The sequence below is a fragment of the Molossus molossus genome, unplaced genomic scaffold (genome assembly GCF_014108415.1).
Source record: "Molossus molossus isolate mMolMol1 unplaced genomic scaffold, mMolMol1.p scaffold_m16_p_2, whole genome shotgun sequence".
Lineage (NCBI taxonomy): Eukaryota > Metazoa > Chordata > Mammalia > Chiroptera > Molossidae > Molossus > Molossus molossus.
Genome location: NW_023425355.1, coordinates 61,401,280 through 61,414,729, shown reverse-complemented (window position 1 = coordinate 61,414,729; position 13,450 = coordinate 61,401,280). Strand labels below are relative to the sequence as shown.

The window sequence follows — 13,450 nt, the reverse complement described above, 5'->3', positions numbered from 1 at the left end:
AACAAGGAAACACAGACACTAAATGAAGCACTAGATCAAATGAATTTAATAGATATCTACAGAGAATTACACCCCAAAACTGCAGAATTCACACTCTGCTCAATTGCAATGGGACATTCTCAAAGACAGAGCATATGTTAGGGCACAAACTAAGTCTCTACAAGTTCAAGAAGATTGACATCATATCAAGCATCTTCTCAGATCACAAAGGCATGAAACAAAAAAATCAATTGCAACAAGAACATGCAAAGACATTTGAAAAGATGGAGGTTAATGGCATGACATTAAATTATAAATGACTTACCATGGAGATCAAGGAAGAAATTAAAAACTTATTGGAAACCAGTAAAAATGAACACACAACACAAAATCTATGAGATGCAGTGAAAGCAGTTCTGAGAGGGAAGCTCATAGCACTACAGGCCTATGTCAAAAAAACAAGAAAAACCTCTAATAGACTATCTAACCTCACAACTTAAAGAACTAGAGTGCAAACAAAAATAAAAGCCCAGAGTAAGTAGAAGGAAGGAAATAATAAAGATCAGAGCAGAAATAAATGACATAGAGACCCAAAAAACAATTCAAAGGAACAATGAAACAAAGAGCTGGTTTTTCGAAAAGATAAACAAGATTGATGGACCCTAAGCTAGACTCACCAAGAAACAAAGAGAGAGAACCCAAATACACAAAATCAGAAATGAAAGAGGAGAAGTAACAACTGACACTACAAAAAATCAAAAGATAGTTAACAACAACTATGAACAATTATATGGCAACAAATTTAACAATCTAAGCAAAAAGGACAAATTTCCAGAAACACATTGTCTCCAAAAAATGGACCAGGAAGAGATAGAAAACTTGAATATGCTAATAACAACATAAGAAATCGAAGGTGTAATCAAGACTCTCCCAGCAAATAAAAGCCCAGGCCAAGATGGCTTCACAGGGGAGTTTTACGGAACATTCAAAGAAAAACTAACACCCATTCTCCTCAAACTATTTCAAAAAATTCAAGAAGAATGAAGACTTTCCAACTCATTTTATTTTATTTCATTTTAATTATTTTTTATTAATTAATTTTTGTTACAGATGTTTCTCCTTTTTCCCCCACTGATTTCCCCTCTCCTTCTTTCCCTGCCCTTTCCCGAGTTTGTTGTCCATGTCCACTGTTCATGCATATATGCATATATGTTCTGTGCTTTAGCGCTGCCCCACCACCCCCCTTTAGGGGATTGTCAGTCTGTACCCCACATCCCTGTCTCTGGGACTACCCCACTGCGCAGACTGTTATGTTCGTTATATTCCACAAATAACTGAGATCATATGAAACTAGTTTTTCCCTGTTTGGCTTGTTTCACTGAGGATGATACATTCCAGGTCCCTCCATGTAGTCTCAAAGGATAAGAGATCTTTCTTTCTCACAGCTGCATAGTACTCCATTGTGTATATGTACCACAGCTTTTTATCCATTTGTCTACTGATGGACACTTGGGCTGTTTCCAGATCTTAGTGATGGTAAATAGTGCTGCTACAAACATGGGGGTACATATATTCTTTCTGATTGGTGTTTCAGGATTCTTAGGGTATATTCCTACAAGTGGGATCACTGGGTAAAATGGAAGTTCAATTTTTAATTTTTGAGGTAACACCATATTGTTTTCCATAGTGGCTGCACCACGTCTGCATTCCTTCCAGCAGTGCACTAGAGTCCCCTTTCTTCCACACCCTCGCCAACACTTGTTCTTTGATGATTTGTTGATGGCGGCCATTCTGACAGGTGTCAGGTGATACCTCACTGTTGTTTTAATTTGCATCTCTCTGATGATTAGTGATGATGAGCATTTCTTCATATGTTTCTTAGCCATTTGTCTGTCCTGTTTGAAGAGGTGTCTACTTAGTTCCTCTGCCCATTTTTTAACTGGATTCTTTGTCTTCCTTTTGCGGAGTTGTATGAACACTCTATATATATTGGAAATTAACCCCTTATATGATATATCATTGGCAATTATGCTCTCCCATACAGTGGGTAACCTTTCCATTTCGATTATTGTATCTTTCGCTGTGCAGAAGCTTTTGAGTTTGATGTAGTCCCATGTGTTCATTTTCTCCTTTGTTTCTATTGCCTTAGGTGATGGGTCAGTAAAAATTCTGCTGCGTATGATGTTTGAAATTTTGTTGCCTACAGTCTCTTCTAGGATTTTTATGAATTCATGAGTTACATTTAAGTCTATTATCCATTTTGAGTTTACAGTGATACCTCGGTTCTCGAACGCCTTGACTTTCGACCAAATCGGTATTCGACCAGGAGATTCGAGAAACTTTTGTCTTGGAATCCGAACAAATATTTGGAACTCGAACTTCCGAGATGAGCCGAGTTGAGCCGAATGGCGTTCATTCGGCCCAGCACGCCTTGCTTGCGTCATCAGTGTGAGTGCAGAGAGAGAGTCACGCTTTGTGGAGAGAGTCATGCTTTGTGGAGAGAGTCAGGCTTTACACTGAATTTAACCCTTAGACATACTGTACACTTTTATTTCTTGTTGAGACTTATGTTTTTCTACATATTATATACAAATTAGGCCAGTAAATAGGCATTTTCTGGGGCTTGGAACGAATTAATCCAGTTTCCATTATTTCCTATTGGGTTTCATTGCTTCGGTTCTCGAACAATTTGGTTCTCGACCATCCTCCTGGAAGGAATTATGTTCGAGAACCGAGGTATCACTGTATTCTCGTGTAGGGTGTAAGTTGATGGTCTAGTTTCATTTTTTTCTGCAAGTAGCTGTCCAATTTTCCCAGCACCATTTATTAAAGAGGCTGTTCTTACTCCACTGTATGCTCTTGCCACCTTTGTCAAATATTAATTGAGCATATTACCTAGAGTCCATTTCTGGGTTCTCTGTTCTTTGTCACTGGCCTATATGCCTATGCTTGTGCCAGTACCAGGCTGTTTTGATTACAGTGGCTTTGTAGTATAACCTGAAATCTGGTATTGTGATCCCTCCAACTTTGTTCTTCCTTTTCAAGATTGCTGTGGCTATTCGAGGCCTTTTTTGGTTCCATATGAACTTTATAAGTAATTGTGCTAATTCTGTGAAGTATGCCGTTGGTACTTAGATGGGGATTGAGTTGAATCTATAGATTACTTTGGGTAATATGGACATTTTAATGATGTTAATTCTTCCAATCCATGAATAGGGTATGTGCTTCCACTTTTTATATCTTCCTCTATTTCTTTTTTCAATGACCTGTAGTTTTCTGCGAATAGGTCCTTTATTTGTTTGGCTAAGTTTATTCCTACGTATCTTAATGTTTTTGCAGGAATGGTAAATGGGATTGTTTTTTCAGTTTCTCTTTCTGTGAGTTCATCATTGGTGTATAAGAATGCCATCGATTTCTTGACGTTAATTTTGTATTCTGCTACTTTGCTAAATTCATTTATTAAGTCTACTAAACTTTTGATGGAGTCTTTGAGGTTTTCTATGTATAGTATCATGTCATCTGCAAATAATGACAATTTCACTTCCTCCTTTCCAATTTGGATCCCTTTTATTTTTTCTTCCTGTCTGATTGCTGTGGCTAAGACTTCCAGTACTATTTTAAATAGGAGTGTGAAAGTGGGCATCCTTGCCTTGTTCCTGTTCTTAAGAGAAATGCTTTTAGTTTCTGCCCATTGACTATGATGTTGGCTGTAGGTCTTTCATATATGGCCTTTATTATGTCTAGATATGATACCTTTATTCCCACATTGCTGAGCGTTTTTATCAGAAATGGATGCTGGATTTTGTCAAAAGCTTTTTCAGCATCTATTGATATTATCATGTGGTTTTTATTCTTCATTTTATTTATGTGGTGTATCACATTTATGGACTTGTGAATATTGTACAAGCCTTGCATCCCTGAATGAATCCCACTGTGTCGTGGTGGATAATTTTTTTGTGTATTACTGGATCCGATTTGTTAGTATTTTGTTCAGGATTTTGGCATCTATGTTCATCAGAGATATTGGCCTGCAGTTTTCTTTCATTGTGTCTTTTTCTGGTTTTGGAATTAGAGTTATGCTGGCTTTGGAAAAAGAGTTTTGAAGTCTTTGTTCTTCTTGAATTTTTTGAAATAGTTTGAGGAGAATGGGTATTACTTCCTTTTCGAATGTTCGGTAAAACTCCCCCATGAAGCCATCCGGGCCTGGGCTTTTGTTTGCTGGAAGAGTATTGATTCCATCTTCAAGTTCTTCTGTTGTTATTGGTCTGTTCAAGTTTTCTATCTCTTCCTGATCCAGTTTTGGGAGACTATGTGTTTCTAGAAATTTGTCCATTTCGCTTAGATTGTCGAATTTCTTGCCATATAATTGATCATAGTAGTTGTTAACGATCTTTTGTATTTTTGTGGTGTCAGTTGTTATCTCTCCTCTTTCATTTCTGATTTTGTGTATTTGGGTTCTCTCTCTTTGTTTCTTGGTGATTCTAGCTAAGGGTCCATCAATCTTGTTTATCTTTTCGAAAAACCAGCTCTTTGTTTTATTGATCCTTTGAATTGTTTTTTTGGTCTCTATGTCATTTATTTCTGCTTTGATCTTTACTATTTCCTTCCTTTTACTTACTCTGGGGTTTTCTTCTTTGTTTGCACTCTAGTTCTTTAAGTGGTGAGGTTAGAGAGTCTATTAGAGATTTTTATTCTTTTTTGAGGAAGGCTTGTAGTTCTATGAACTTCTCTCTCAGAACTGCTTTCGGTGCATCCTACAGATTTTGTGTTGTTGTGTCTTCATTTTCAATAGTTTCCAGGAAGTTTTTGATTTCTTCCTTGATCTCCTCGGTAACCCATTCATTGTTTAATAACACGCTATTTAGCTTCCATGTGTTCAAATGTCTTTGCATGCTCTTCTTGCAATTGATTTCTAGTTTTATGCCATTGTGATCTGAGAAGATGCTTGATATGATTTCAATCTTCTTGAACTTGTAGAGACTTAGTTTGTGCCCTAACATGTGGTCTATCTTTGAGAATGTCCCATGTGCACTTGAGAAGAATGTGAATTCTGTAGTTTTGGGGTGTAGTTCTCTGTAGATATCTATTAAACCCATTTGGTCTAGTGCTTCATTTAGTGTCTCTTTCCTTGCTATTTTTTTGTCTAGAGGATCTATCCGGTGATGTCAGCGGGGTGTTGACTTCCCGTGCTATGATTGTATTGCTATTGATTTCTCCTTTGAAGTCCTCCAGAAGTTTTTTAATATATTTTCTTGCTCCTATATTGGGTGCATATATGTTTATCAGGTTATATCTTCCTGTTGGATAGATCCTTTAAATATTATGTAGTAGCCTTCTTTGTCTCTAATTATGGCCTTCATTCTGAAGTCTATTTTATCAGATATGAGTATTGCAACCCCAGCTTTTTTTTTCTATTCCGTTAGCTTGGAAGATTTTTTTCCATCCCTTCACTTTCAATCTATGTGAGTCTTTTGTTTTGAGGTGGGTCTCTTGTACACAACATATAGATGAGTCGTGTTTTCTTATCTAATCAGCTACTCTGTCTTTTTATGGGAGCCTTCATTCCATTTACATTTAAGGTGATTATTGATATGTACTTATTTATTGCCATTTTTGTTTAGTGTGGTTCTATTTTTCTTCCCATTTCTTCTGATTATTACAGCAGTTCTTTTAACATATCTTGCAGTACTGGTTTGGTGCTAATGTATTCTCTTAGCACTTTTTTTTTTTTTTTTTCCCTGGGAAGCTCTTTATTTGACCTTCTATTTTGAATGATAGGGTTGCTCGGTAGAGTAGTCTTGGATTCAGATCCATGTTTTTCATGACCTTGATTACTTCATGCCATTCCCTTCTGGCCTGTAGTGTTCTTGTGAGATGTCAGCTGAGAGCCTTATGGGGTTTCCTTTGTAGATAACCTGTTGCATATCTCTTGCTGCTTTTTTGGATTCTCTCTTTGTCTTTAATTTTTGGCAGTTTAATTACTATGTGTCTTTGTGTGGGCCTGTTTTGGTTCTTCTTACTTAGGGCACTCTGTGCTTCTTGGACTTGAATGCCTTCTTCCTTCACAAATTAGGAAAGTTTTCTGTCACGATTTCTTTGAATATATTCTCTAGCCCTTGCTTATTTTCTTCTTCTTCAGGGACTCCTATGATGCGAATATTATTCCATTTCCAGTTGTCCCACAGTTCTCTTAAGCTGTCTTCCTGTTTTTTAATCATTTTTTTTCTTTTGGTTTTCTGATTGGTTGATTTTTTCTAGCCTGTCTTCTAATTCACTGATCCGGTCCTCATCTTCCCCTACTCTGCTTTTTAGACCTTCCAAAGTGTTTTTCATTTCTGATATGTCATTCTTCATTTCTTCCTGTTGGTTTTTAATTTCCAACTGGTTGATTTTCAAGATTTCTATGTCTTTCGTCATGGTGCTCATATCCTTACACATGCTGTTGAGTCTCCTCAACATTATGGCTCTAAATTCTCGTTCTGTTAACTTGCTTAACTGCACCTCATTTATCTCATCTTCATTAGAGGTCTCTTGTTCATTCATTTGGCTTTTGCTTCTTTTTTTCATAATTTTGTCTATCACAGTGGGCTTTGGAGCCTGCCACATTTTCCCTGTAAGTGTTGGTGTTCTGCTGTTTGTGGCTCCCTCCACTGGCTTTGGATGAGCCAGGGAGGACCCACTTTAAACACCACCATCAAGTCTCAGGTTTTCTGGTTAGTGTTCCTAGCCCAGGTAACGGTAGTTATCGTCTAGCTTTTTTTGCCTGGAGGCTCTTTGTAGAGGTCACCTAAACACCCTTGGTTTCTGAGTTGCCTGAAAAACTCCCTCAGGTGCTCAGTGTAAGAGGATTTCTCATGGGTGGGGCAGATGCTGATTGTTAATGGGCCTCAATTAGCATTTCAATGGCCACCAGGTGCCGGTTCAATCTCTGAGGAAGGGGTAGCCACCTCTCCCCATGGTCATGGGAAGGATTAAAATGACCACAGTCCTGCATGGCTACACTCAGCAAATTCTCTTAGCACCCTCCAAAACACTAGTGTCCCCACACAGTTCCTTTCCAGTCTGCCTTCCCTCTGCTGGAGTCCAAGGTGAGTGGCTGCTGCCAATTTAGCCTCTGTCTAGACTCTGCGTCATAGGGCCGCCTGATACTTTTTACCCGAGGACACTGTTCCAGCCAAGGGCGGCCATGGCTGTGGCACCAGCTGAGGGCATTGCACTCAGCAGAAACCCCAGGACTGAGCCGTGGTAGTGGGACACTGCCAAGGTGTCAGCAGCTTCCAGCAGGGTCCCCTGGTCCCCGCGAGTCTGTGCGGTACCAGCCAAGGGCTTAGCACGCAGAGTTCTCAGGACTCAGCCTTGGTAGCAGTGTAACGCCGAGTCCCCTGGTTGCAGCCAGTCCGTGCCATTCCGTGCGGCACCAGCTGAGGGCTTAGCAGGCAGCAGAGTTCGAAGGATTCAGGCGGGGTTGCAGCCTAGGCGGCAGCAGCAGCTTCCCACTGAGCCCCCTGGTCCCAGCCCAGGCTGCTGCAGACTGTAGGCTCCCTGCCCTCTCTCGCTTCCTCACAAGCCTAACAGGACTGAGTCAGTGTTCCTGGTTATGTGGTCCTTCAAGGTGTCTTTCGGTTGCTCCTTCCTGAAGATTTGCCTTTATTTTCGTTATAAATCTAGTTTGGTCCTGGGAGATGGTCTGTGTAGCACCATTCACTCCGCCACCATTTCTCCCTTCCAGCCAAACTCGTTTTATGAAGCCAGAACAATTCTAATTCCAAAACCAGAAAAAAGACTCTACAAAGAAAGAAAACTACAGGCCAATATCCCTGATGAACATGGACACCAAAATCCTGAACAAAATACTAGCAAATGGGTTCAAGCAATACATAAAAAAAAAAAAAAAAATCACCATGACCAAGTGGGATTCATCCCAGGGATGCAAGGCTGGTACAATATTTGCAAATCAATAAACGAGATAAACCACATAAATAAAATGAAGAATAAAAACCAAATGAACATATCAATAGATGCCAAAAAAAGCCTTCAACAAAATCCAGCATCCATTTCTGATAAAAACGCTCAGCAATGTGGGAATGGAGGGATCATATCTAGACATAATAAAGGCCATATATGAAAGACCTACAGCCAACATCATACTCAATGTGTAAAAATTAAAAACATTTCCCTTAGAACAGAACAAGGCAAGGATGCCCATTTTCAACCCTATTATTTTACATAGAATTAGAAGTCTTAGCCACTGCAAGCAGACAGGAAGAAAAAATAAAAGGGTTCCACATTGGAAGGGAGGAAGTAAAACTGTCATTATTTGCAGATGACATGATCCTATAGGTAGAAAACTCCAAAGACTCCATCAAAAATCTACTGGACCTAATAAATGAGTTTGGAAATGTAGCAGGATACAAAGTTAATGTCAAGAAATCGACAGCATTCTTATACACCAATGATGAACTCACAGAAAGAGAAACTAAGAAAACAATCCCATTTACCATTGCGGCAAAAAATTAACATACCTAGGAATAAACTTAACCAAAGAAATAAAGGACCTATTCACCGAAAAGTACAGGTCATTGAAAAAAGAAATAGAGGAAGATATAAAACAGTGGAGGCACATACCCTGTTCATGGATTGGAAGAATTAACATCATTAAAATGTCCATGCTACCCAAAGCAATTTGTAGATTCAATGCAATCCCCATCAAAATACCAACGTCATACTTCACAGAATTAGAACAAGTACTTCAAAAGTTCATGTGGAACCAAAGAAGACTTTGAATAGGCACAGCAATCTTGAAAAAGAAGAACAAAGTTGGAGGGATCACAATACCAGATTTCAGGTTATACTACAAAGCTACTGTAATCAAAACAGCCTGGTACTGGCACAAGAACAGGTATATAGACCAGTGGAACAGAACAGAGAACCCAGAAATGGACCCAAGGCCATATGCTCAATTAATATTTGACAAAGTTGGCAAAAGCATATAGTGGAGTAAGGACATCCTCTTTAATAAATGGTGCTGGGAATATTGGACAGATATTTGCAGAAAAAATGAAACTAGACCATCAACTTATACCCTAAACAGGAATAAACTCAAAATGGATAAAAGGCTTAAATGTGACTCATGAATCCATAAAAATCCCAGAAGAAATTGTAGTCAACAAAACTTCAGACATCATACGCAGCAGATTTTTCACTGACACATCACCTAAGGCAATAGAAACAAAGGATAAAATGAACACATGGAACTACATTAAACTCAAAAGCTTCTACACAGTGAAAGATACAATTATCAAAACGGAAAGGCTACCCATTGTACGGGAGAGCATAATTGCCAATGATATATCAGATAAGGGGTTAACTTCCAATATATATAGAGTGCTCATACAACTCCACAAAAGAAAGACAAAGAACCTAATTAAAAAATAGGCAGAGGAACTAAATAGACACCTCTCCAAACAGTCCATACAAATGGCTAAGAGACATATGAAGAAATGCTCATCATCCGTAATCATCAGAGAGATGCAAATTAAAATAACAATGAGGTATCACCTCACACCTGTCAGAATGGTCACCATCAACAAACCATCAAACAACAAGTGTTTGCGTGGGTGTGGAGAAAAGGGGACTCTAGTACACTTCTGGTGGGAATGCAGACTGGTGCAGCCCTATGGAAAACAATATGGTGTTACCTCAAAAAATTAAAAATTAAACTTCCATTTGACCCAGTGATCCTACTTCTAGGAATATACCCTAAGAATCCTGAAACACCAATCAGAAAGAATATATGTACCCCCATGTTTGTAGCAGCACTATTTACAATAGCCAAGATCTGGAAACAGCTCAATTGTCCATCAGTAGACGAATGGATAAAAAGCTGTGGTACATATACACAATGCAGTACTATGCAGCTCTGAGAAAGAAAGATCTCTTATCCTTTGAGACTACATGGAGGGACCTGGAAAGTATCATCCTAAGTGAAATAAGCCAAACAGGGAAAGACAAGTATCGTATGATCTCACTTATTTGTGGAATATAATGAACATAACAGTCTGAGCAATGGGGTAGTCCCAGAGAGTTGGTAGTGGAGTACAGACTGACAATCCCCAGAAGAGGGGGTGGTGGGGGCGAGATAAACCACAGAACTTATATGCATGTGTGCATGAACAATGGACATGGACAACAAAGCTGGAGACAGAGCAGGGAGGGAAAGGGAGGGGGAATCAGTGGGGGAAAAAGAGAAACATTTGTAGCAAAATTTAATTAATAAAAATAAATAAATAAATACAAGTAAAAAAAAAAAAAAAAAACAGTCCTTCCTTTTCCATCTATGTATCTTAGTGAAGCTAATTGCTTTTTTATACGTCAAGCAAAATAACATATTGCAACAATTAAATACAGAAAAAGGTATAACTACCTTCTTTTATGCCAGATATTGAGAATTGAAAAATATAAAACAATTCCATCATTTCATTATATTTTGTTTTGGAAAATAAGATCAGTTTTCATAAACCTGTTAGTTCTGTAATTATGTAATAGGTAAAAATTAGGGGTTCTTATCATTATTAAGAGTATAAGTGGATAATACATTCAAAAAATTTGAGAAATGTGGCTCGAGGCTGATTCTGACTCTCATTTATGTTTGAAAATTATTACCCAAACAGTAAAGTTAATAACACCTGGAAATGTCTTAATAAGAGTGATATAATCCCTTTCAAACTAGTTTGAACCATCACAACATACCTTCAAGTTTTCTGAAATGTTTAGGTACAGAGCTACTCAAAAGTAAAGTGGGGAAATTTACTTGAACTCTCAAGATTCCAGTTGTCATAATCTAAATGACTTTAAAAACACTTAATTTAAATCTATTTTCAATGTGAAATATCATATATTTTATAAACATTCATCAATAAAAGTTTTTTTCTAAAGCAAATTGTATATCCTGGGCATGCTGCATAATTGATTAAATATAAATCCTCTTGTGTACAGAAACTTTTAAGAATTGCTTGGTAGATACAAAGACTGAATTTTAATTTTATTTTATGCTGATTTCTGCAGAGCTGCTTAATTATACAGCTAGTCACAGTCAACAGGGATTCATGGTACAAAAAAAGCTCTGCTGAGAAATAAGAGAAAAGAACAAACACTCATTAGGTACCAAGTATGTGCCAGCCTCTCTATGTATTTGTTTCCTTCCTGGATTTTAAAATATAGTGAGCAAACTCTCAAGAGTTTTTTCTTGGAGTATCTGTTCTTGACTTTGTTAAATCTGCCCCTGTAGTTGACACAGAAATCAGGAAAAAGAAAGTAATTTCTAAAATTTAGGAACTATCACCCCAACTGAACTGTATGTCCGCTGGGACCTTTGTATGTCATCCTCTGAAAACAATAAAAGCCAGTATTTTAATTAACATAGATTTTTCTGCTGTGATATAGTTGTAGAAAAAATTGGCAAATCAAAATATAACAAGCGTTATCAAGATTACAAAACCAGCACATTGTGGCTAAAATCATAGGTTTTTTATTAAGTCCAAGTTTAAATCTTCTCTCTTGTTTACTTTTGGAGTGAACTGGAGCAAGTCTCCTTATTTGTAAAATTCCTATAATAATACCTAACTCACTCTTGTGACCAGCAAATGAGATAATTTATTTAAAACATATTGAAGAAAAATGGGAGATTCCAACATGGTGGCAGGCAGGATCAGAATGACACTGAGAATGTGAGTGGGTGGGCAGCTGCTTGTCAGTGGGGCAACCTAGGCTGGGCCTTTTGGGCACTCTGGGTGGAGAGAGCTGCCAGCAGCAGCAGAAGCACATTTCTAGCTGGGTGCTTCTCTCCACTTTAGATCAGAGAGTGAGCCATTTTGGAAGATACATAGCATCTCCCTAGGGAGGAGGCATCAGGGAACTGCAGAGACCTATCACCCTAAGCCACAGAGAGATACTTCCAACCCTACCACCTCTCTCCTGGAAGCAGAGTGCCCAGCCATTCCAGCAGACCCACCAACAGCAGAGGGCCCCATCACCCCCACAGGATCCTCCAGCAGCAGAGGGGCCCACAGTCACCATAGTCCCACCAGCAGCAGAAAGGCCCACAATCCCCATAGGTCCCTCCAGCAACAGAGGAGCCCAACACCCTCCATAGAACCACAAGCATCACAGGGCCCCACTACCACCATATGACCCATAAACAGCATAGGGGCCTGCCACAATTGAATGACCTGCCAGCAGCAGAGGGCCCCGCAGCCCCCTTGCATCAGGAGCAGCAGAAAGCCGCCTCCTACTGGCTCCACTGAAGCAAAGAGCTGCTGGTCCCACTGCCATGGCTGAGAACTGCTAGTGTCCCCAGACCACAGGACCTGATCCCATATCCATGGCACATGACCCACTCTAACCAAAAGCCCCTGGATACATGACCTGCTCCTGAGACCCAACCTACCATGCCTAGCCCTGAAACACTGGATCAATAAATGGTGAGAAAAAGAAACAACTCCCCAAATGAAATAAAAGGAAGAATCACCAAAAAAGGAACTAAATGAAATGGAGGCAAACATCTTATCAGATAAAGAAATCAAAGTAATAGTTATAAGGGTGCTCAAACAATCTAGTGAGAATCACAAGCAACTCAATAAGAATTATAAAGAACTCAGTGAAGTGCTCACTTTGGAATCACATATAATAAAATTGGAATGATACAGAGAAGATTAGTATGGCCCCTGTGCAAGAATGGCATGCAAATTCATGAAATGTAGCATATTGAAAATAAATTAAGAAAGAAAGAAGAAGAAGAAGAAGAAGAAGAAGAAGAAGAAGAAGAAGAAGAAGAAGAAGAAGCGGCGGCGGCCGCGGCGGCGGTGGAGGAGGAGGAGGAAGATCTCAGTGAAATCTACATAGGCATAAAAAAAGAGGTAGAAGCTATGAATAAAAGTCAAGTGGAAATAAAGACTGGCAGAGCTGATATAAAAAATACCATGGAAGGCGACCTGGCCAGTTTGGCTCAGCAGTTAGAGTGTCAGCCTGTGAACCAAAGAGTCCCAGGTTCGATTCTGGCAAAGGGCACGTACCTCAGTTGTGGTTTGTCCCTGGCCCAGTTCAGGTCATGTGGGTGGCAACCAATCGATGTGTCTCTCTCATATTGATGTCTCTCTCTCTCTCCTATCTCTCTCTCTCTCTCTCTCTCTCTCTCTCTCTCCCCCCTACTTTGTCTGAAGATAAATGTAAAAATATCCTTGGGTGAGGATTAAAAAATTATATATTGTGGGAGGATTTAATAATAGAGTAGAAGTAGCTGAGGCTGAATCAGCGAGGAAGACAAGGTAGAAAAACAAACAAACACCAAATTAGAACATCAAATGGAAAAATAATTACAAAGCAGGAGGAGAGTGTTGGGAAGCTTTGAGACAATATGAAATGTGGCAACATTTGTGTCAGGGGTACAAAAAGGAGAAGAATCAAAGAAAGAAAC

The 13,450-nt window shown here is 39.0% G+C and overlaps 1 non-coding gene across 1 annotated transcript; it reads left to right on the top strand.

Annotated features, from left to right (window-relative positions):
• The first annotated feature begins 12,639 nt into the window (after positions 1-12,639).
• Positions 12,640-12,746, top strand: LOC118636763. The gene has a single exon (XR_004960748.1). It is a non-coding gene; the product is annotated as a U6 spliceosomal RNA (small nuclear RNA).
• Positions 12,747-13,450: the final 704 nt, after the last annotated feature.